The 24,408-nt window shown below is 41.2% G+C and overlaps 1 protein-coding gene across 1 annotated transcript in view; it reads left to right on the forward strand.

Annotated features, from left to right (window-relative positions):
• Positions 1-10,636: 10,636 nt before the first annotated feature.
• The window catches only part of LOC128737292 (uncharacterized), a 96,798-nt gene continuing 83,026 nt past the window's right edge, over positions 10,637-24,408 (forward strand). The window contains exon 1 of the mRNA XM_053831899.1: positions 10,637-10,966. The gene's annotated coding sequence lies outside the window, so the exon portion shown is untranslated. The remainder of the gene's footprint in view (positions 10,967-24,408) is intronic.

The following is a 24,408-nucleotide window of genomic DNA, read 5'->3' on the forward strand; positions in this document are numbered from 1 at the left end:
CTTGATCAGCCAATTAATAGATCACAAATGTCGAAGCTTGTAAGCGATGCCACATGTAGACATTATATTAATGAGCAATTATGCAAATGGCTTTTTTCTAAAAGCGGGAAAGATGCGATTTACAAAATCTATCGTGTCAACCCGATTGATTTATTTGTACAATTTATCAATACAAAACCAATGTTTGCGCAGCAAAGGATAGAAACTCAATGAATCATGCAAAAAGAGACCACATTCAATAGAGTGGATACAAATTTAGCCAAACGTTTCATATTATAAGGATGGATGTACACACTAGAATGGTCTCAATTTTGATGCTCGGCGATCGATTTCAAAAATGTTTGGATTCAGTTCCAAGTAAGTTAAAAAAATTTGTATTTTTTAGAACCCGAGAGGGGTTATTCTTTTCAGACCAGTCTAATAGAAATCGCTTCAAACATCAAGGAAGAACATAACGCTAAATTTAGGTTATAATTCCTTTTCTTTAATGTGTTTCCCTTCCACACAACAAACAGAGAGAGAGCGTCTTCTTTTGCAATAAAAACCGGCGAAATGTCGGAATTCAGTAGACATCATAAATTATCTTTCAACTCAAACAAAATTCAAAATAATCATATCGAACATGAGCATTCATTTATTTATAGCCCCTCACGAGATCGAATATAAATCAAGAAGCAAACCCGATTCGCAAGCGCTGCAATTGCACTCGAATTGGGGTAACGATTTCTTAAAACTTGAAACAACTCTTTGCACCTCGTAGGTGTATGAATGCAACTTTCGAAAATGTTTACTACTGTTTGTAGAACAAACAGTGGCGGCCGGCCGAACAATGTTTATTTTGCATGCACTTGGCCGACCGCAACAGATCCCATCAAAGCCAACTGTTGATACTGGCCACTACTCGCCGGCCATTCATCGGAATGCACCACGTCAAGCTTAAATTACTCTTTGTTCCGTACACTAAATTTGCTTGTGTTTTACTAAAAACACGCGCTCGGCACGATTTGAGGCAACCGTTTAGTGATTATCTCATCGCATCGCATCTGTCATCGGATTTCTACGCTGATGCCTTCCTTTTTGCTCCCCTGGCGGCAACTATATTTACGTTACAGAATGAGTTATGGCCAATAAACGCTACAATACAAAGCGTGACATAATTGGCTAATTGAAATGTAGTTAAATAAACGACCCAATGGCGTATGTATCAATTCTACGGTGGTGACTATATTGCGTAACTTTTACTTACTGCAAATAATCCACTCTCCTTTGAGGTCGATAGTGATATCACACCTTGGCTGTAGGAACTTGCTGAAGTTATGGTTTGCATTTAATAAGTAATTAAAAATAAATGCTGATTTAGTGAATAAATCTGAACATTTAAATTTTTATAGACTTGTAAACGTACAGTTATAAACTCATCGACGAAGAGTCGTTCAAACGATTTCAATAAAACGTAACACAAATCCTGGCTGTATTGTGCGGTATTAAATTGGAGTTTCTTTTTTATCGACTCTAGAAATTGATAAGCCCACCCACAATCAATCGGTTTATCATTGTTCAACCACAACTGGTTGGAATGCGGTATTCCTGCGGCAAGAAGCGGTAGCGTACAAAAATAAACTAAACGTGACGTAGTTTACCCTTTACAAGCATTCCCAAAACAAACCATGCGAGGAATGTGTGGCACTTGCAGCACAAACGCTTTCCACTGATTAATTACAGCTTGGCACGAGTTTGTGCAGTTGGAGAGATTTCCTAGGGCTATAAAATATTAGATCGTTCACGGATTCGTTCCACCGGCTTTTCAAGTGCACAGGGGTCGTTCACATATTGCTTACCATAGAATTAGATTATCTTTTTCCTATAACGCAGTTATGTAGTAGTTTGATGAACCCTTTCCCTCACTCTCAGACATGTTGTGTAATTTCTGAACAGTCCCACAGAAAGAAGGCCTCCAACCGGTTGTTTACATTCGCAACCCGTAATCAATTCCCTAAAAAGACCAAAGCGGACATTATTCGTAGAAATTCAATAAACGACTCGACAAACAATCAACCGGCACTGTTGGTTGGTGCTTATCGTGGTAATAAATGGGGTAGCTTGTTGATGACGGTATTAAGAAAAAATAAACAATCATCATAATGGCCGGTCCGTAATGCCTGCCACTCCAGGCGCTGGTGCTATTACACAGACGACTCCCTCAGCATCATATAGCTCTTTAACTCATTATACTAATAACCACTATAAGCATGAAAACCGAATCCGTCCACTTGATTTCCTACCCTTATCGGGTGGTAATTTTTCACGTGAGCTCATTTGCGCGTGCCGCGGCCCGTGATCGACGTTGAACTCATAAATATTCTGACCCACGCCTAGCATTCCACATGACGGAATGCTGCCGATGATTGGCTTGTAGCAGGTTCTAAGAGCACACATGTCCATATTTTGGTGAGAGCACTTAGTATTCACTGCCATATATGGGTGATATGAAGATTAGTAAGTGTTAAATTACCAGCATGATTAATTATTTAATCAATTTTGTTAATACATCTCTATATCGAGGAAGTTTCTGAGAAACTAGTCATCAAAACCAATTTAATATTTTTGTCATTTAAGTTATTTTTAAAACTTTTGACAATGAACCTCTCTTTCCTCCTCTTTGCAGATTCCAGGAAATTCTTATAAACTTTACTTCTCGTATTATATTAACATATACTCATACCTACTCATTATGGTGTAATCTGTTTATTCAAACAGCTTAATTTTGACATTTTTGGCATTTTTGACAATTTTGATATTTTTGACATTTTTGACAATTTTGACATTTTTGACATTTTTGACATTTTTGACATTTTTGACATTTTTGACATTTTTGACATTTTTGACATTTTTGACATTTTTGACATTTTTGACATTTTTGACATTTTTGACATTTTTGACATTTTTGACATTTTTGACATTTTTGACATTTTTGACATTTTTGACATTTTTGACATTTTTGACATTTTTGACATTTTTGACATTCTTAACATTTTTAACATTTTTGACATTTCTGACATTTTTGACATTTGACATTTTTCATTTTTGACATTTTTGACATTTTTGACATTCTTAACATTTTGAACATTTTTGACATTTCTGACATTTCTGACATTTTTGACATTTGACATTTTTGACATTTTTCATTTTTGACATTTTTGACATTTTTGGCATTTTTGACATTTTCGACATTTTTGGCATTTTCGACATTTTCGACATTTTTGACATTTTTGACATTTTCAGCAGTTTTGATATTTTTGTCCTTTTTATCACTTTTGACATTAGTTCCATGTTAACCTTATATATATATATATATATGATATATTTTCAAAAACTATTTCTCATCTTTAACATTTTTGCTGTTTTGGAAATTCTTGACATTCCCTCTTCTGTTGGGTACTCTTACCACTGCGTCTAGTTGTGGTAAGCCCCATTTTATTATTTTACTATACGCTTCCAGCTTACCTATCACTTATTGAGGAAGTTTACAGGCCGGTAGCTGGAGCGAGACATGTGCTAATTAGGGATGACTAGGTTTATGAACCTAGTACCCTGATCGACGACACTAACCAGATCTCTCCTTTTTGAGATACTGCAGTCTGCGTACTATTTGTGCTCCACGAATGCAGAGCTAGTGTTCCGAGGTTAAATGTCATCTTGTACGAAACCGAGATGCCGAAGATGATATTTACTCGGACTGTGTCCTGTCGCAAGACCGGTAAGCTTGCTGAGATCTCTCTTATTGAGACTCAGCGACTTTTGAGTAACTCTCATCATCGACGTTATATATTTTATAAATTAAGCATGCTGGGATCTCTTTTATTAAGACCCAGCAACTTTTGAGTAACCCTCATAACGTCGAGTATGTTTTTATATTTTTAGATTGTTTGCTTTATTGCTGCTTTCAGCTTAGCTTACAACCTGATTCTTATAGAGGTTATAAAAACATTATGAGGAGAGGGCCACTTGGTCAGAAAATTCTGGTGGAGCTCATAGTTTTAGTAGCGGTTTTATGAAATTGGTCATGAAAACCACTATACGAACCTAATAAAACTTGGAATTGTTACTTGGGAATAGACGGATTTCACACCTACTCGTCTATAGGATTGGCAGTACACTCCCAGAATTCGATGAAACTTTGTGTATGTAAAGAGTTCAAACATGGAATAAAAACTTTTCATGTCTTTACTGAAAACCATGTCAAGCATGTATGCGAGTTCCAGTCCAGTACCGGAGTACCGTCCACCGGCCTGATTTCTTCTTACGTTGCAGCTGTAACGAACTCACCAAAGTTCACATTGTTGTTGATTACTTCTCTGATTGCTGCTGTAGTGTGCAACCAGGTTGCATTGTCTACAGTACTAAGCGAGTCCCCGAGCCACCTGGGCCGGGCACATTGAATTTGACATAATAGAAACTATCGAGTTTCAGCCCGCGTCTATCAGTCATGTTATTTTCCGCATGCAACACGGGATCTTCATGTGAAAGGAGTACTATTCCGGAATTCTCATCACATACCAATGACAGGGATGACATAAGAATGTTCTATCAGAATGTGCGAGGTTTACGGACTAAAGTAGACGATCTGTTCCTTACATCAAATGACTGCAGCTATGATGTAAGCTATTCTAATCTAATCTCATACTAACACAGCCAATTCTTTTTTTTTTCTTTTTTTTATGTAGAGTGGTTTTAACCCAAAGGGTCATTCACCAAGCCAATTCTTGAAAGCATCCTGGAAAATGATAATTACTTAAAAATCAGTCATTTTTCTTTCCAACGGCCAGGGCAACTGCGCAGCATGCATCGCAGAGAGAATTGCAAGGAATCAAGTGCTCTCGTGCTAAACGCTTCAACGGAAGCCGCGCTACAATTGCAAAGGACTGTTGTGTTTGACTTTATGAATCTTCAACGTGTTGCTGAATTGACCAAAGGGAATTTCCAAAACATTACGCAAAACACAAAATCTCAACTAAAGTACAATACACATTTTAAACTTTTATTGGCTCACCGTATGCCATCTTGCCTCATTGGCCTTAACCATTATCTCCTACTCTAACCTCCTCTATGTCTTAAGATGTTTACAAAGATTTACAAAGATGTCATTTTTCTTTACTCACGATGCCTCATTCTCTCGATGAACGGTCTCGCTATGCTCCGGTCCTCCCGGCGCCGTGATCTCGGCTACTGATCTTTCTACTGCTGCATACTTAGGCGCTTCACTAGGCAGGCGTCCCTGCGTAGTTGCTCAGCCCAAGTACCGATTCTATTTCGTATTTATTGTGCCAGTGCTTGCCGACCAATTCCTCCTGCGGTCAGCGGCCTGCTGTTTACTGTCGACAAGGACGATGAATTCAATCTGTTTGCTTTCACGTAAAGACGGTGTCCTCAGTCTATCTTGGCTCCCGACACAAACGGTGTCCTACGTCGATCTTAGCTCCACCCAAAGACAAAGTCCTACGTCTGTTCTAGGTCCATATCAATTCGGCCTCCTACATCTTGTTGCATCTAAACTCTGATTGTACTCACTTCCTTCTGGAAGGTCTGCTGGATCGTCGAACCTCACTGCTTTATATAGTTGTCGTGCTTTCAGTTGCGATTTTTTGGCTGCTGTAACCGATTTTTATCTGCCGGGAATGCACGCGGTTGTTAATTTTCTCGTAACGATTAGTGGCTGTAATTACCTCTTATCTCGCTTTCAATCCTAAATGAATCCTAGGAGATCTTTGTCTCGGCACGAGTTTTCGTCTTCTGCCGATCGCTGTAATCTTCAGACGGGGTTGACGTATTTTAATCGAATTTGGATCGCTTCTTGCTGGAGCGGTTTCTCAGCTCTTCTGCTCCCTTTCGACGAATCAGTACCGTGCTTTTACAGAAACTTTGACGGTACACGTGGTCGATCGCTCACTAATGAAAGGTAGATCGCAATTAGTCCCTTTCCGCTGATTTTATATCGATGACATTTACCTTTTTCTATTGCCGTCCGGAGCGATGTTCCAGGAGCTTTTTATTTGCTAGATGGGCAAGATTTTTCACGCCCTGTTCACAAAATGGACTATCTGTCCTCGTGGCTTGAGTAGAAAAGAATGATGATGGTGTTTTATCATTATTCGGTGAACTGTTTACTGCTATCGGTGTGCACTCCAATGAACCGAAACTGATCGTTTTTGTTTCTGCTGCCTTGTCAACCGGGGGACTCTACAGATCGTGCGTACGATTAATCGCTAATCTATTATCGTTTATCGATATCGTCGACTACGGTTTTGCTCTATTTGTTAACAGTGTTGCCTTATTTACAAATATATTTTTGCAAACGTAACAGGACATAGCGCGTTATTTCACTTTCCGATTAGATTAGTCTACGAAAAAGATTAGTTTAAATAATATAACACTTGAAAATAAAGTCGTGCGGTTCAATAGTTATCTAAAACTACAGTCATAAATTAGAAACTGAAAACCACACGACCCCGCACCTCCTAACTTGGCTACTCAATTATACAAATTAAAGTACCGTGAACGCAGGTAATTCCGATCAGTTCCTAATTCCGATCACTCAAATAAAGTAACCGATTTTTAACAGATTGGCAAGGATTCCCATAAACTATGGTTTTTGATTCCATCTCCATTAGCAGCTGATCGAAATTACCCGCGTTCACGGTATTTCCAGGTATGGCCATGTGGATGCGCTATGTTGGGCGCTTTTTTCTATTTGCCTATGTCATACCCTAATCACTGCAGGTATTATGTAATTATGTTAACTAAAACTGGATTAGTTGGCTGTATCAATTCCTTTCAGCTGTTCGGATCCACCTTTAACATTTATCGATAGCACGAAGAATAGTCCAAAAAGCTCATTTAGTGCCGTATTGATTACCGTTGCTCAACAGTTCGCAGTTTACATCCCTCCCGATCAAAGTATGGTGGTCAGGTTCATAGACGAGCATATCTTCTCGATCCGTGAGTTACATGAGAAACAGACTTCTGACCACAGAATTATCACCAACCACAAATTTCCTGGTTTACTGGATAGGATGGAGTACAAAACAATACGTCAATTCTCTCCTGCTTCCTGCTGCTAGTGCTGCACTGGCACAACCTCGTTTACTGCCTTCCTGATCATAAGATCTATGTGATTTGCGCGATATCTCCACGGCTACCCATCAATCCTCATCATCCTTCAATGGATTTGTTTTCCCCTATAGTGGTACATCCCGTTAACGCTCCAGTTACCAATGTTGGAATGGCACCTCTAAACTATCGTCGTATGAACTTCGAAGGTCTCATAAGCCCTGTTTACACAAAGGGCCATCGACTCTAATGCAGCAATTATCGGGGCATTACTCTCCTCAATTCTGCATACAAAATTCTCTCCACATCCTGTTTCTCAGACTAAGGCCGTTGCAGGAAACCGTTGTTAGCGAATACCAGTGCGATTTTCGAGACGAACGACAAGTTCCGAGAATTCAACTTGCAAACTCACCATTTGTTTATGGACTTCAAGGCGGCGTACGATTCAATTAACGAAATGATCTGTGGTGGTTTTCCAACAACACTGTTTAGGCTGATACGTGCCTCCCCTCATGGTTCAAAATCAAGAGTCAGGATAGCCGCTGAGACAACGGACTTTTTGGTGGCATTTGCTGTTCAACATTGCATTGGAAACCATCATCACGAAATCTCACATGCTCCTAGAGTTTTCGGACGACCTATCACCGGTGTTCACCGTAGAGCTGATGAAGAAGCGCATACGCATCTTAAGTAGAAAGGTTATCATAAATTCCACGAAAATAAAGTATATATATGGAGGCTGGAAGAGAGCGTGGTAGTCCTTTGGGTGTTGGAACTGCAGTGGTGATAGATGGAGATATGGTGAATGACCCTTTGGGTTAAAACCACTCAAAAAAAAAAAAGATGGAGATACTTTTGAAGTGAACGACGAATTTGTTTACCTTGGCGTTTTTTTTCCTGTTGTATGACCCATATTTGATGTGGTGCTAGTTAGATATCCTATCACAATTAAGGTTTGATGCACAATGGTTAACATAGCACACGGTCCTAGTTAGGCTCGACTCGTTGTATAAAGCCTAATATCCTACCAGGATCGCTTTGCCAAATTTCGAAAGGCTCTAATAACCCTTTTCCAAATATTGACATACTTTGATTGAATAATGCTCCACAATTGCAGAGTATATGTTCAGCAGTTTCTATATCTAATCGGCAAAAACGACATTCAGTAGTATCATTTTTACCTATTTTGTTTAAGTGATATCTGCTCGGGCAGTGAGCAGTCAACAGACCAGTCTTCAGACCCGAAGATCTTTTTTACTAAGATTTAATAAGATCCGGGCTTTTGCTGCACTTGGTCTTATGAATCTATTTGCTTGTCTGGATGTGGCCGTGGCGTTCCAATTTGATTCTACCATGGACATTTCCCATTTTCTTATTTCGGTTCTCAGAGCACACTCCGGGACTCCGCAAAACGGTTCCGGACCAATGAAGTTTGATGCAGAACCTTCTCTTGCTAGACTGTCGGCTTTTTCATTTCCCTCAATACCACAATGACCGGGCACCCAGTATAAAGTTACTTCGTTCCTACTGGCCAATTGCCTAAGAGTGAGAATGCATTCCTACACTTGCTTCGATTTACATGTAAAAGCTTTAAGCGCATTGAGAGCCGCTTGGCTATCTGAAAATATGCAGATCTTTGCAAATCTGTACATCCTATTTAAACAGATATTCGCACATTCAATAATGGCGTGAATTTCTGCTTGAAATACTGTTGGGATATGACCCATTGACCCTTGCTACGTTAGTGACAGGTGGATAGCGGCTGCCAACAGGGTTTTCTACGGATTTTCTACGGATTTTCTATGGATTTTCTACGGATTTTCTTCGGATTTCCTACGGATTACGTAGCCAGCTGAGGTTCGGTAGCCTGCAACTGCGCACAAAACTCGCGCTCTATAAGACGCTAATTGTCCTGATGGTATTCTACGGTCACGAAGCGTGGATGTTGAAAGAAAGTGACCGACGAGTTCGTGGATTTTGAGCGTAAGATCAATTCTTGGCGGCATATTAGACGAAAGAGTGTGGCGCAGGCGCATGAATCATGAAATATACAAATATACAAATACAAAATATACAGTATACAAATATGCGGATATTGTGAAGCGATTGAAACACGGCAGGTTATAATGGACTGCCCACGTGGCAAGCATGCCGGATGAGAGACCAGCTAAAACAATATTTACCGTGGATGGTAAAGCAGTGGGTGTTAGGGGCGACTGGAGAGCTGCGGCCCAAGACCGAGAAATATGGAAACGGCTCTTGAATTCGACATGGATTCGATAAGCGTATTGTCACCGAAAAATTTAAGTAAGGTGACGGCTTGCAGGGCCTGTGCACCAACTCCTATCTCACCGGAGAATTATCGTGTTAATAGTCGTACAGTGACTGGCACGAGAACGATGATCTACTGCCCTTAACATAAAGATCAGACACCATTTTGAGCCGCTCTTAGCAAGAAGAACAGACACTCGGAAGCTTGAAAGAGCTCCCCTTCTCTGGTATCATATGATCAAGTTTCCACCGGGGTTGGTTACTCGTACCCTAGCTGGTAGCATGACGAGGAAGTGATGAGAGTTACAGGGTGATGATCTAAGGATTCATCAGCTCAATTGCCTCTACGCCAGTTTTTTGAAATTCCTCCAAAACTCTTTGAACGATTGGATACCAAAACTATTATGATCAATTCAGTAGTTCACACATTGTGAATGTTTGGAAGAGCATCTGAAAATAAAAATGGGAATAAATGATGATTTATGGCACCATTCTAACTCAGAAGGGCCAACAGAAACACCAAATACAAAATACGGGTTTTTAAAGAAGGGCACAATTCACAAGCTTTGATCAAATCATAGCAATTAAATTTTGGTCTATTTTATATTTCATGGAACGAAATGGTTGTGAGAATCATTTATGAAAATTTACTATAGCATTATACAACTGCTTGAATTTTTAATCAGAGGTAACTGTCCAATAAATGCTAGTTCAGTCGTTTTTTAATATAATGGTTCAAAATATTCCCCTTGTTTGAATTTTTCGTTCCGATTTCTTTAAGCAATATTTTGCAATAAATATTGAGTTTTATTGTTAATCAATATACCACGCGTTGAATACTTAATTTCAACGAGTCACCCTAGAGATCCGCATCAAAACAAGGATCCACTCTCTGATGCCAGCGCGTGAACGCCAACAAGCACCGTGTGTGCAAGCACCTACAAGCTACAACGGACAGAAGAAGCTTAACCGCGCGCAGAACCACCGGAACGGGTCTCTTTCTTTCTCTCGAGGTTACGTACGCGCACCTGCGGTTCATTCTCCCAGAGCCGTCGATCGGCGTTAATCGCTCGCTCGCTCGACCATACGGCGACGACGCGGCGTCGCTGTTCATTTTCGCGATTTTGCGAATCGCGACGCCACCAGCTAGCCCTAGCAGCCAGTTGCCGGCCACGCTGCGCTGCAACATGTGGTCTGTTGTTTGTTTACAACCCAACGGTGCGGCAGTTCGCTTTCGACAGGCCAACAGTGTGGACGCGGGCGCGTTTCGATCCGGCTTTTTCCTTGTTCGTCACGTGAGAAAAGGATTCTTCGCAGTGGAATTTGGTCGCGAAATTCGGACGCTAATTTTATGTGAATGGTTTATGCAAATCGCACACATTTCGGTACGATTCGGAACGATATTAAAGAGGACCGCATTTAAATCCGCTGATAAACGTGTCTAGTGTCTAGTGAGTTTGTGAAAGAATTGTGAAAAATTACGTAAATGATTGTTAGTCGATAGCTGCCATAGTGCCAACATCGATAGCAATTAATAAAAGCCGGATTGGATCGTTGGGCATTCGCCGGGAGCAACAGTCATTCTAAAGTAATCTAATAACATGTGTACTGTTACTGTAACCGAATTCGAATATCGGCGTCAGTAACCTGCGGGAACAGGGAGTGGAATTATGAACACCTCCTTCGCTGTTTCATTTGAGCTCGCGAGTATTAAATGATTTAAGAAGTAGACGCAATAAATTATCTGACGTGTTGACCGTAACAAGTTTTGCGATTTGTGCTATCGTGTTGCAATTTGCAGGCATGAAATAATTTATGTCGGAAAATCAGAAATAAAACGGTTTTATGCTAAATCTTATCAGAGACACGTACCCAGATAGTAGCTGGTCGAGTGTGATGAATAAAAACGGTGGAGATAGGAAAAATTTCTAATAAAAAATAATGTCGCTCGTTTCGATCGATCTCTATGCAGAGTGATGTTGGATATCGTTTACATTTTAAAATGTGACCGCGTTGATTGGATGTCATCGTGAGAATGTTGGGTTTCGTTTGTCGGACGACAGTATCAACTATCAAAAACGGTTTGTTGAGTTAGTAGCCGACACGGAACGATCGTTAAGGGTGCGAAACGGTTCAGCCAATCAACTGACCACGGAATCTAGTCAACTCGACTCAGTGTTTTATAATGATAAAAATAATAAAAACCAGAACAGCGTAAAATCAAGCATCACATTTTTTCTGCCAGTCGGAAGATCTTGACCTGATCGGGTAATGTTTTCCCAGGTTTAAACATAACAAATGTAAAAAATTATCCCAAACTAGTAACATCATAAATGTTTATCACAAACTAACGCCAGTAAACTCGGTCATCGGTCAAAAATAACAAAATCTAAAACTTGCAAATTCATTGTGCGTCGCTATCTTCTCACGATAAACAAGAGCAACCGGGTCGATCTGGGTCAAGAAGCTTTACATTTTATGGCCTACGAAATAACGGACAACAGACTAAACGATCATTAAAAACATATAAAACTTGTAAATTTTGAAAGCTTGAGAGATTATTATAGTTATTAGCGATGCCTCAGAAAAATCAATTCAAACGTTAAATGTAAAAACTTTGCATCCGACCCGATCGGCTCACCCAGCTCGCTGGTGCAACGTAGATGCTAGAAGAAACCCTTGCCCGGATTGATCTCAACGCGCTGCAGCATCCTGGCGGGTTTTTATTGTTATTCACAATAATGTATGCAATAATGAATCCGGATTTAAAGAGTGCGGAAAGAACGACACAGTTTATGCCCCATAAAATTTGCAAATGTTAAAATGAACCTGTGCTCGTAGAGACTAACATTACTGAAATCCGGTAAATCATAGTCTAAGTGCATTTAAATATATAATCTTTGCCAACACTTTTAACAATAAAATATTAATTACCCCCTCTCTAACGGTTAAAGCCGTCTGTACACGGCCTGCGCTTTCAAAGCCTTACAGCCACATGCGAAACAAAAAATTCAAAATTTAGCTAGCAGTAATTTACATGCTTTATTTGAGTTTTGTAATAAATCCGATTTTAAAAAATTATTGTCATACTTAAACGTTGAATAATCGAAAAAAAATCAGAGGGGTTGTGCACAAGACACGACCGCATAGGTGACGTAGGACCACGTTGTAGCGATAGTAGGATGTATCCATGTATGTAATAATACAATTCTTGTATGTATACAAGCTACATACGCAACGTTTATCAAAGTAGAAACATTGTATACATTCAATCCTCAACCGATTTTGGAGTTATATCCATGAATTGATTGAATCTATTTTATTAAAACGAACCCAAGTCAGTAACTAAACCAAACAGTAAATAAATTTTTATGATATGTTTCTACGTTGAATAGTGCTTTTCCTCTGGTAATTGGTAGACAGTACGCGCGAGTTTTCAAAAAGTTGAAAATTTTGCGCAACTTTTCTGCGGCTTACAAAAGAACACTGATAGAGCATTTACAACCTGCAGATGTTTTGGAAGTCGCAGAAAATGTCGCCCGTGACCAGAAAACTTATTTCCGTCATTTGTTGGTCGTCCGCAATGGCGAAAAATTCAACTTTTCCCTCGTTGCCTGTGTTATTATGATATTAACAGGGCAAGAAAATATAATAAACTCTTCAATCGTTGTGTAGCCCTTGAAAGGACCGATTGTTTGATTATCATAACTCCAGCTTGCAATAAACTTGCACTAACGCACTTAACGTAATTCTCTGTTCGGTAAATTGGAGTACCGATAACCGCTAACCAGGCACGGCTTATTGCAACAGTAGAATCAATATATATAGAATGCCAGTGTCGCTGCAGTGCTCGTGGTAAACATCACACATTTGAAAATTATGTATTTACATTGTCTGCGCATATGTGTGAGTGATCGATTCGAAACGAGAATCTCATTGTCAAACTGAAAAGGCAACCCAATAAAAAATCCTTCTGCTTTTCCGTAAATCACGTACGATAAATCACCCGATTCGGTCGTTTTGGGGTATTTCGTCAGCAGGAAGATTTTCTATTGGGCAATTTGACAATGTTGTTCCCGTATCCAAGACACAAACCACCAACATGTTTGCCACCAAAATATCCATGAAACACCAGCGACACTGGCATTCTATATATATTGATTATACTGTTGCAACGGAAAGCCTCAGCGCCGATGAACACGTGCACGAGTCGAACGTGACTCCCGTTTGCCCTGGCAAACGATGTTGGCACTAGCTCAGCTAGCGTTTGAATAATGCTGTTCGCCGGCTTACCACATGTTATGTACCAGAGCAAGCGACAAGAAACGACCACACCCATTTTTCATGGTCCTTCATTCTATCATCTACGTTAAATAAAATAGAGCATTTCAATTTCAGTCTGAACAAAAGAGCAAAGTTACCAGCGAGCCGTTCGCCTTTTGCTGCCAAAGAAAAATTACGCTACGTATTATTACCACTGACGAACTGACATGACACATAGAAGAAAATCCTTTAAAAACCATCGTCCTACACATTTTGCTTGCACACTAGCATCCTCTGTTATGCATGTCGCGGAGTAGCTTGCATTTGCAGGGTTTTATTCTGTAGGGTTCTTACATTTGTATGGTTTTATACTGAAAACTCGAAGCAACACTCGCGCGCCGCGGTGTAGCCATATTGCGAAACATGCTTTTTTGAAAAATGAGTGGTTTTTGTTTGGACGATGGAATTAACGCGAGTGTCTCGTCTGTTTGTCTGTGTTATTACTGTAGCATTGGTGATCGATAAATTTGTGTTGCTAAAATGCAAAAGATGTTACTAAAACTCTTTCATTTGATTAAATCCAATTTCATTTATTTTGACGCTTGACCGACCACATTTACTTGGAGCTAGTATATTTGTTGGCTGCTTCTTACCTTCCGAGACGGCCAACTCAACCAGCGTCCAGCAGCAACAAGCGAACAGAAGCGCGAGAGGTGATCGGTTAAAATTATTTGATAAGAAGCGAACAATCAGATCAATCTAAGATAAATAGAATTAAAATCAGTGAGTGAAAATTCCTTAAATCTTCATGAACATATGGTTCGTTCTTAAAGAACGGTTTTTCGACGTGATATGCTGGAAATTTAAGCCTTCTTTTCCGTCTTCTTGGGTAGCAACAAAACAGTTTGGATGTTCGGAAAGACACTTCTCATTGGCCTTGCCAGCGTTGAAAGAGATTTCGAAGGCTGCTTGCACTTACAGGAAATCTCGTGCCGAACTGTCAACGCGCGAGTGTTGACAAAAGCAAAAATACTTCCGTTTCTTTTTTTCTCACGCAAAACCCTGAACAATATCAGCAACGCTGGCAAGGCCAATAGCAGTGGTGACACGGGACAGCAATTTGTTCAACTTTTCGTTGTTGCGGATAGCCAGCTGCAAGTGACGATAATTCTGATCGTTTCGTTGTTGCGAGCCCGAGCAGTATATTTCCTGCCACTTCCAGAACTTCAGCAGCCAGATATTCCTTCACGGCAACGAAACGAGTGCTCCAGCTCCAACACCTCGCTTGGTGAATTTGCATGTCTTCGTTGCCCTATCCGTGGGAAGCAGCAACAGCTGAAGCTCAACAATTTTCCATCGGATTCTATACGGCGTAAATTAAATACAATCATAAGGAAGCTTAACCCATAGCTTATATCGTATATATTTCTGTCATCCGTGCTAGGAAAGCACTGACGAGGGAAGGCAAAAATATGAAAATAATTCAAATTGTCAAAATCAATTCAAAAACAAACATTTTTCAAATTCAATTTCAAAAACAAAATCAATAGTTTTCTATATTTTCAATATTTTCAATATTTTCAATCGATTTTCCGATCAATTGGTGTAAATATCTTGGAAATCTATTGAAAATTGACTGAATTCAAAGCCGAAGCGTGAAAACGCGTTTCTACTTTGATGACGTCATTTCCAACAACCAATCACGAAGCGAGAATTCTGGTAAAACATCGGTCCATTATTTTCAATTTTTCAATAGTTCAACATCAAGAATCCACACTTTTCTTTATTTGGGTCCATTCTTAGAAGATTTTCCAATCGATTGGTGTAAGAATATTGAAAATCGATTGGAAAACCGCTGAGTTATTAGCGCTCAAAACCTTTCATTTTTCGTGACGCTCGCATTTTTCGATTTTTTGGAATGACACCCTATGTCAAAACTTGCCGTAAGACGTAGTCCTACGTAAAAAATCCCACTATTTCTTACCTGGCCTTCGTCCAGATAATTATCTTTGCATGAACATCGAAACTTGGCCTTCTGTTGAGTGCACTTTCATGAGAAAATAGTCATTAGCTGCGACTCGTTTTTACGATGTTGCCCGTTAAAGGGTTAAAAATACACATTTCGGTTACAGTAAGCTAGCTTCTACACATACCATGAACGTAAGTAATACCGATCACTCAGCCAAAACGGTCGATTTTTAGAAGATTGAATAAAAGCCATAATTGATGTGCAAGTGCATGTTCCGATCAGGGATGGCACCTCCTCAGAAGAAAAAAAGAGAAGAGAAAAATTCAAACTGTGCTCAGTCTTCAACGCGATTTATTCTGCTCCGTTTCATTTTAACTGTGCTCTTTCTTACTGAACGCAGTTGTATGAGCAACCGCACACTGTGCTACTCATTGAGGAGAATGTTAATACACTTTGAATACGTTGATGCGATGCGCTGACGTATGACAACTACGGATAGTTTTAACATGGGTAGTGCGTTGAGAAAAAACGACGATTGTCAGTAGCGGTCATTGCCATCAGAAAAATAATTATCCATTAATGCAGTTGAATCATGATTCTTACATTTAGTATATTCAGTTGAGTTTGGCTGCCCGTGAACGCAACTGCATCATATGGTTAGGCATGTCACAACGGCAACAGTGCGAAAAATGTTATTTAGATATGGCAACATTTGAATTCCCATACATTTGCTTCTTGACGCACACCAACAGGAAAGTCCCATTATAAACAAAGGCAATTCTCCGCTAAGATTCAAAATTTAACGACTTTTGATTGTCTTGACGGCTCTGAGTCTATAGTTGCTGTACGCGCACCGGTTGTTTTGTTTTCACCTTTACTGCTGTAGCTACCGAGAGGACCGGGAGCAAAACCGAAAGTTGCTCATTTAAAGAGCGCATTAAGAAGTTTTTCTGCGCGTCAGTTTTCCTCATTGTGTTTAGTCTGTTTCTCATTGTGTGGATTTATTTCTCATTTCTGAAAGCAGTTCTGCTCATTGTGTTGAACAAAAAAAGTTGCACTTTTTGCACAATGAGTGAGGAAATAACAAGCCTGGTTCCGATTATTAGAACTCTCATTGACTATTGTTTTTGATTTATTCTTAGTGACTACTTTAGTTAACTGATCAGAATTAGGAGCAGATCTGGATTACTTGCGTTCACGGTAACGGCAGATGAATGAATCTGCAGCCACAGCCAAATTACGGCAAATATTTCTCTCTCTCTACATCATCTTTAGTTATTTGTTTATTTATTTATAATCCATCTGACAATTTGTCTTAATGTTCTTCCTGATGCCCGGAAATCAAGCAGGGATAAAAGATGCGGGCAATCGATGTCGTCCGCGAGTAGTTTAACAACGACAGTAACTTGCTGGATTTTTCGTCATCGAGCGAGCGTTTCGAGACAAAGCAGTTGATATCTATCTGGATACGCTGGAAGGTTCCAAGGATAACGCCACGGAAGATTCCTGAGAGCGAGTCGTATGAATCTTTTTTGGACTCGCTCGATCCTTAAGTTCCACGTTACGTCGTTCGGTGTCCATATAATGGAAGTGTTTTCAAGGATCGGCCTAACAACAGAACAATATAATGCCTTTAAGCAATGCGGATCCGTAAAGTCGTTAGCAATTTTGGAGATGAAGCCAAGCTGTCGGCTTGCTTTGGAAATGATCGACTTGTAGTGCGCATGAAAGGTAAGCTTAGGATCCAGTAGAATACCAAGGTCCGTTACATGGTCCACTCGATTCAGAATAGTAACGTCGATATGGTAATCAAACATAATCGGATCTGTAGAACGATGAAAGGTCATGACGTTGCACTTTGCGATACTGATAACAAGTTTGTTCAGCTGACACCAATTGACGAACACGTTTAGCAGCATTTGCAGATGGAAGCAGTCCTCGATAGAACGCACCACTACGTAGATTTTCAAATCAATGGCGTAAATAAGTTAAATAAGCATAAGCATAAATAAGCATCGGTAACCAAGCGAGAATGCAACATCGTTGAAGAAAACGACGATCCTAAACCGACCGACCGACCGAACCGACCGTGAAGAGATGCCTAGGCCGTGTTTGACATGAAGAGTTCTTTCCGTCAGATAGGATGAAACCCACGACACCAATTTGCTCAAGGCTCCCATTCGCAACAATTTACGCAGTAACACTTTGTGGTCAATTTTGTCGAAAGCCGCTTTCAGATCTGTATAGATGACCTCTACTTGCACTCTGCCTTCCATAGCCGTCGAACAAGCGGTAACGAAGTCTAACAAGTTTGTAGTTACGGATCTGCCGGGAATGAAACCATGCTGGTCAGAGGAAATATGCGACTTCGTGGCTTGTGGAATACGGTCGCTGACGATAATCTCGAACAGTTTCGAAGCGGCGGAAAGGCTAGTAACCCCACGGTAATTTCTGACGTCACGACGATCACCACTTTTATACACAGAAAACATGTATGACAGCTTCCAGCTCGCAGGAAATTATCCCCCTTCGAATGATCAATTGAAAATGGCGGCTAACGGCTCAGCAAAAGAACTGGCACAGCGACAAAAATAACAGCCGGAATTCCATCCGGTCCAGGAAAGTACGAGCTTTTTAACTTTTTTGAGGCGGCAACAATCATGGCACGCGAAATTTCAAACGTATCCAGGTCTAAGGTCGTAATCCAGTAAGACTTTAGACGCGGCAAGTTCGGCGTCTGCATCGGACGATTGTTCGGCTTGAAAGACTGAAGCAAAATGTATCGCAAAGAAATCACATGCTTCAGCTTCAATCGTAGATTCTCTGCCATCGTAAACCATGTTAAATGGGATTAACTGATTTTTCCTCTTCGTATTCACAAAACTGCAAAAGGATTTTGGATTACGACGCAAACCAAACAGCATTTAGCTCTCTGTAGTTGTCACACGCACTCTTGAAATTGTTCTTTAACACTACTGATCTATAAGTCCTCAAACGACGCAGCCAACAACTGCGCTCCCTTTTCGCTTTACGAAGGAAAGGAGTACTCCATGGAGGTGAAATTGGTTTTCTTTTCACTGGAACGTTTGAGTTTAACCATTGACGGATAACATCGGCGAACAGGAAGGCCATACCATGAACATCCACGCAATTGTGGATATAGTTCCAATCTACAGCTGATAGGTACGCAGTAAGACTGTTGAAGTCGATTTTCTGGAAATTGAACTCTCTCCTGCGTTCGTCAATCGTTGGTAGCGACTCCGAAAATTCGCCACAAACATTATTGCGAATATCTAGTGGAGGATGATGAAGATCTACAGGTAGTAGAGGATCCCCGGAAGCGGTTACCACAGTACGGCTGGCCTCAGACACGAAAACTAAATCTAGAGAGCGGCCGTTGTTATTCAGTTGTAGATTTACTTGATTCATGGTCAAGAAGTCCATGCCATGGTATTGAGCCTCGGAGTACACAAAATGATTGGTTTGATGGGGAATGCCAACAAGCGGTGGAAGAGAAAAAAAAATGCTTGGAAAAATTATCTAAGTATTGCCACTAGAGAGAACCTGGCCAAGTACCGACGAGCTAGGAACCAGTTGACCACGATCCTGAGGAGAAAAAGCGCCAAAAGGAGGACAGAGATCGTGAAGAATTAGATCAACTATTCCGAGCTAATGACACGCGCAAGTTTTATGAGAAGGTGAACCAAACTCGGAAGGGCTACACACCGAAACCTGACATGTGTAAGGACGAGAGAGGGAATCTAATTACAAACGAGCGCGAGGTGGTCGACAGGTGGAAGCAGTTCTTCGATGAACACCTCAATGGCGAATTCGCAGAAGGAGGCGGAACGGAAATTAACCTAGGAGCGCCCATGGAAGATAGTGATGTCCTAGCACCTGATCTCCAAGAAGTCAAACGAGAAATCAGGCTGCTGAAGACCAATAAAGCCGCTGGGAAGGACCGCCTACCGGCAGAGCTTTATAAACATGGCGGAGAAACGCTAGCAAAGGCTCTACACTGGGTTATATCGAGGATTTGGGAGGAGGAAATGCTACCGGAGGAATGGATGGAAGGAGTGGTTTGTCCCATCTACAAAAAGGGCGATCGGATAGACTGCTGCAACTATCGTGGTATTACGCTGGTAAACGCCACCTACAAGGTACTCTCCCAGATCCTGTTACGCCGGCTGTCACCGATAGCACAAGGTTTCGTAAGGAATCATCAGGCGGGTTTCATGGGGGCTAGCGCAACTACGGACCAAATTTTTACTATCCAACAGATCTTGCAGAAATGTCGGGAGTACAACGTGCCCACGCATCACATCTTTATTGATTTCAAAGCAGCATACGATACAGTCGATCGAGACAAGCTATGGCAGATAATGCACGAATACGGTTTTCCGGACAAACTGACGCGACTGATCAGAGCTACATTGGATCGAGTGATGTGTTTCGTACGCATCTCTGGGACACTCTCGAGTTCTCGAAGGGACTTCGACGAGGGTTGAGACAAGGTGACGGTCTATCCTGCATACTGTTCAACATCGCTCTTGAGGGGGTGATCCGACTTCGACAGATGACTTCGATATCATTGCCAGGAACTTTGCGACGGCGGAGGCAATCTACGCCAGACTGAAAGCGGAGTCTAGGAGAATTGGGCTAAAAATAAATGCGTCGAAGACCAAATACATGAAAGGAAGAGGCTCAAAGGAAACAAATGCGCGCCTCCCACGGACGGTAACCGTTGACGGCGATGAACTAGAAGTGGTAGAGGAGTTCGTGTATTTGGGATCGCTGGTGACCGCGGACAACAACACTAGTAAGGAGATCCAGCGGCGCATCCAAGCGGGAAATCGGGCCTACTTTGCCCTTCGTAAAACGCTACGATCAGGAAGCATACGCCGCCGCACGAAACTAACAATGTACAAAACCATTATTAGACCGGTAGTTCTCTATGGACTTGAAGCCGTGACGCTGCTTACGGAGGACATACGCGCCCTTGCCGTGTTTGAGCGGAAAGTGCTGCGGACGATATTTGGCGGAGTACAAACTGAAAGCGGAGAGTGGCGGAAGCGTATGAATCACGAGCTACAGGCACTGCTTGGGGAGACTCCCATCGTACATCTAGTGAAAGTTAGCAGGCTACGGTGGGCCGGACACGTCGTAAGGATGCCGGAAGACAGTGCGACGAAAATAGTCCTCTACAACAACCCCACCGGCACCAGGAATAGGGGGGCCCAACGTGCACGATGGCTCGACCAGGTCGAAAGCGATTTGCGACTTCTGAGACGACTAGGAAATTGGCGACGAGTGGCCCAAGACCGAGTTGAATGGAGACGAGTGCTTGAAACAGCACGAGCCACCCCGGCTCTATGCCTATGTCTTTGTGCCATGCAAGGCGGGGTTGATTATAATTGCCGCACACAGATACAGTGTCACCTTGAGAGGCCTTGTTGCAGAGTTCACGGACGGTGCTAATATGCTCTTCTATTAAATCAACTGATCGGCTTTTGTCGGGAGGAATGTAAATATTGCAGATCAGGAAACGATAACCCCGTATCGTAGCAGGGACACACACTTGCTCCAGCCCATTGCCGTTACATGTGTTAATGCGGGAACAACCATGCCGCTCGGCAACAGCAATAAACACACCGCCAAAACTATGATTGTCGCTGTTAACACTGGATCGGTCACAACGGAAAACATTGAATGAGGTACCGAAAATCTGCAGTGAATTGATGCTGTCATTTAACCCAGTTTCCGTTAGCATAATTCCGTCGTAGCTACAATCGAAAGACGCCAGAAACATGTCGTCAAGTTTGGTCCTCAATCCTCTTGCATTCTGATAATAAAACCAGAGGGCATCTTCGGTAGCGGTAAGGGCAAGCTTAGGATTCTTAACGTCTAAATAAACAGGCGCGAAGTCACTTTTTATTGCTGCATCATTTCCGGTGGAGTATCGAGCGTTGGCGTTAGGTTCACAGCTGGGGATCTCCGAAATTTTAGTTAGTATTAGTTTAATAATAAATAAGGCAAAACTAATCGGGGGCCCAAATAATCGCTTATTTTATAAAAATTTATGGGACTCTCAATGTTGTCCATGAAACAAAACAATACCTGCATTTATAGAAAGATATAGTCGAAATACAAGTTCATATATCATCTGGGAGAAAGTCATTGTTGAAAAATGTCTCAAGTTAAGTTTGTTTGTTCGATTTAATCGACGTTTTTCGGCGAAATAAGTATGAAGATTTTTAATTACCAATTAGTCCGGACGTTTCGAGCTACTACTGGTCTTCGCTCATCATCTGCGGACAACTTTTTCGTCCATTAGGTTCTACTTGGTCTCAAGTTAAAGTAAACCTTGCATGACTAGGCATGACTTTAACTTCGATGAATCACATCGCGAAATCAATGCCTTCCAGCCATTCTAGCAACGAACACAGTTTGAACACGGGCATGAAATGTTAAGGGACACTATTCCAGGACGACACTAAGATCATGAATGTGACAGAAGCTTTGCAACAAAATCATAAGACTATTTTTTTCAGGAAATTGTGAAGCACTTCGAGATACCGACGGTAAATGTACTAGACGTTGCAGTTCCATACAGACGAAGTTCGTTTGGAAAATTTTGAAGATTCAAATCCTAAAGATCTTCTATATCTTTGGCACAGATAAATCGACGGGCAGATGGCAGAAGAACTGACAGTTCATTTATGATACGAGAAAAGAGCAGTGAACCAAGGTTGCCTGCCTCCCTGCAGCACACCGTAGATGTTGCAGAATAAGTCGAAATACTCGGACCCGAACTTCACACTCATCCTATGCTGTATTATATAGGAGCGCAGTCACCAGAAGCAATCTGAGTGAGCAAACTTCCAGTTTATCAAGCTTTGCAAGAAGGGTACCGTGATCAATCCCATCAAACGTGGTCTTCAGTTCTGCGTACACTACATCAATTTACACTTCCCTTCTCTCTTCTTTCCGCTGACAGATTCGACAAACTCACCAGTTGGACAAAAACTTTGAAGTTGGTGATTTCCAATGATTGGGATTTAGACTGCTCAGATCGTATAATCAGTTTAGACCAGTGATGGCCAAACTGCGGCCCTTCAAGATGTTTTGCGCAGCCCGTGAACTGATTTGAGACTTATCAGTAACTTTTTTGGTGACACAAAGGTCACTCAAATCAGCCGTAATGCCTCATGCATTTTGTAGTTCTGAATGCTTTCCGGTTTAAATCTTGTGGAAATTTCCAAAACATGGTTTTTATTACCGCATATTTTGCATTTTGTTATGCGCACGAATGGCCAGAGGAACTTACGGCCCGCGACATCACGGGGCAATCTCATTTGGCCCGCACCATGCCTATACCTGGGCACCATTGATTTAGACAATGCTACAGACATAATTAGAAATCATTACTAAATTATTAACAATTCAAACGTCATTGAATAGAATAAAGTATTTCAAACAATATTGCAGCCTGAAATCGTATTAGACAAAGACGATCAACACTTTAAAATTAACAAAAATTATATCTTAAACAGCAACAATTAATAAACAAATATCGAAGAAGCTCTGTTGATGAGGATTTCAATCGAGATCGATACGATGGCCTGAAAGGGAAAAATTAACATCGACTAACTTTTAACGACTGAACGACCAAAATCCCAATCAAATATTAGTCGACAACCACCCAGTTAGGCTCGAGGTACGATGCTGGTCTAACAAGCTCGTCGTCATATATTCGAATCTCAGCTGGGCGGTGCTGCAAAAGTCTATAGGATCGATCGTTGCACTAGCCCCGTAATTGTCCTGTACTCTATTAACCGGTTGCGAAGTCTATCGATAAAGAAGGGTCAAGTCTTAAAGATGATTATAAACCAAGGCTTTGCTTTTTTGTAATCGACAAATACCAGTTAATTAGTTGGTGACTTCTTTAAGAATTCTTCCAACAGCAGAGGCGACTTGTTCTGCAAATACAGAAAAACGTTTAAAAGTCTGAAGTGCATTATAAACAGAATACACTTATCACGTGACCCGAAACGCTGGCTTTACGATTGCTCAGATAAAATTTACCAGAACTTCCTCGGAATAAACGAGAAAATTTTGCAGAAATTCCTCTCAATACTCCTGTAGACTCCTCTTATACCGGTCATGCATAGTGGCTAGATGTCAAATCCGATCAAAACTGCATCTCGGCTTGTCGCACCCACAGATGACCTGCAAAACCAAGAACTTATAGCAAATTTTTCTACCTTCGTCTTCTTTATCTTTCTTGCAGAGAAATGATCAACTATGATATGGCAACATAAAACTCTTGCCCAGGCAACTGCTTTGTATCCACCTTAATGTATGTCTTGTAGTCCATCGAGTAGTCTCGGTAATGCTTCCTGGCGCGTTCTGGCTATCATGTTTTATTTGTCATTGCGGTTTGGTCCCTTTCGAATATTGAAGGCGAAAAGCCGGCAAGGCTCATCGTTTTTGGTAAATCAAATGGAAACATTCGCTTTCTTCGCAGCATCGCGATTCGATAGTTTCGACGTACGTTTGAACAGGCTCAATACCTTCCTGGGCTTTACCAAGTTACCGGTTTGCGGTTACCTGTCCTTGCGTGATCGTTACTTGGTCATCTAAGACTCCTTGAATGACTTCATGACCCGGAACTCCGTCCATTTGTGGACTTCCAGATGCTTCCCGATCCATCTATGATATGCAGTAAAATTCTGCCCGACAGCGTACATGAATTTTCAAGTATTTCATAAATTGGGCAGGAGTCGATGAAACAATTC

This window comes from Sabethes cyaneus, chromosome 2 (genome assembly GCF_943734655.1).
Source record: "Sabethes cyaneus chromosome 2, idSabCyanKW18_F2, whole genome shotgun sequence".
NCBI classification, from domain to species: Eukaryota; Metazoa; Arthropoda; class Insecta; order Diptera; family Culicidae; genus Sabethes; species Sabethes cyaneus.